Source organism: Papaver somniferum, chromosome 2 (genome assembly GCF_003573695.1).
Source record: "Papaver somniferum cultivar HN1 chromosome 2, ASM357369v1, whole genome shotgun sequence".
NCBI classification, from domain to species: Eukaryota; Viridiplantae; Streptophyta; class Magnoliopsida; order Ranunculales; family Papaveraceae; genus Papaver; species Papaver somniferum.
The window spans coordinates 2,795,494-2,797,005 of record NC_039359.1 but is presented as its reverse complement, the minus strand read 5'-3'; the positions used below and the strand labels follow the sequence as shown (position 1 = coordinate 2,797,005).

The 1,512-nt window shown below is 40.2% G+C and overlaps 1 pseudogene; it reads left to right on the top strand.

Moving 5' to 3' along the window:
- The first annotated feature begins 640 nt into the window (after window positions 1-640).
- LOC113354605 lies at window positions 641-740 on the top strand (annotated as a pseudogene).
- Window positions 741-1,512: the final 772 nt, after the last annotated feature.

The window sequence follows — 1,512 nt, the reverse complement described above, 5'->3', positions numbered from 1 at the left end:
GCATTAGTTTGAAAATTCTTCTTGGTTTCCTGTTGAAAACTAACATGGCTCTATGCTAACATTTCCTGAGTTTTTGCTAACATCTTAATAGATTTCTCTAAGCTAGTCGTTTTATTTTCTTGGCCTGATGTATTCCTAGTGTAGCCAAAACCTGGGGGAGCATTAGAATTATTAGACTGACCCTGACTCTATCCCTTAGACCATGAAAAGTTCGGATGGTTCCTCCAACCAGGATTATAGGTTTCTGAATATGGGTCAAACTTCTGACGATTATCAAACCTAGTGTTATTATATAGAGCATTGGCTTGCTCTTCATTATTCTGGCCTTCCCAAAAGGCTCCAATCTACCACTAGTGTTACCCACTTCTAAAGCTTCTAACCTTTTCGCTATAGCAGCAATTTTGGCATCTGATTCATAGCCTCCTTCTACCCTATTAACGTTTCCTCTGCGAGAAGAATTGTTTTCTGGGGTCCCCTACTACTTTCCCATTGTTGGGTCTTTTCGGCGACTTCATGCAAATATGTCATCGCGTCATCAACTGTTTGGTTCTCAAATCCACCAGTACACATAGATTCTACTGTGGTTGTGGTGGGATAATCTAAACCCTCATAAAGGATCTGAACTAACCTAACCTTCTCTAAACCATGATGAGGACATTGGGCTAATAAATCATTGAACCTTTCCAAATACCTATACAAAGTTTCTCCCTCCTGTTGAGAAAACGTGCAGATTTGCGTCCTAATAGACGATGTTTTGTGCCTAGGGAAAAACTTGTTCAAAAAGGCAGATGTAAGTTGTTCATACGTTTCGATTGACCCGGAAGCCAAACTATATAGCCACGATTTAGCTTTATCTTTCAGGGAAAAGGGGAATAACCTAAGTTTCAAAGCATCATCATCTAGGTTTCTAATCCTGAGGGTACTACAAATTTCCTCAAAGTCCCTAACATGGAAATAGGGGTTTTCATTTTCTTTCCCTAAAAAGATTGGGAGCAACTGTAAGGTCCCAGGTTTAAGTTCATAAGTTGCTTCCGTCTCAGCTAACCTGATACATGAGGGGCGAGTAGTCCTAGTTGGATTAAACAAAGCTTTCAAATTTGCCATTTCTGGCGCTATCGGAGCAACATGGATTCTCTCATCAGTCAAAGGACGTTCAAAAACAGACTCTTCAAAAGTCGGACTCTCTAGATTAAGGTAATCGAGACGCTTCGAACTACTAGGTTTCTCTTTAAAAAATCTACCTAGTGCGTCTCTTTTACGTTCAGGCATACAATAGAATTTTCTAAATTGGAAGGGTAAGCAAACACAGATCAAGGCCGACTCAACCAAATCAAACCTATTGATTTCTAGCAAACAAAAAGCATGATGGCTCCACTTAGATTGTTTCTAGACCAACTTCTAATCCTTCGAACGGGAATTCGTTACAATTTAAGCAAACCCCTCTGGAATCAATCCGAGTTAAAGTAAGTTGAATAGAGGCGAGGGAAGCTCGGTGGAGCTTTGATACCCAAG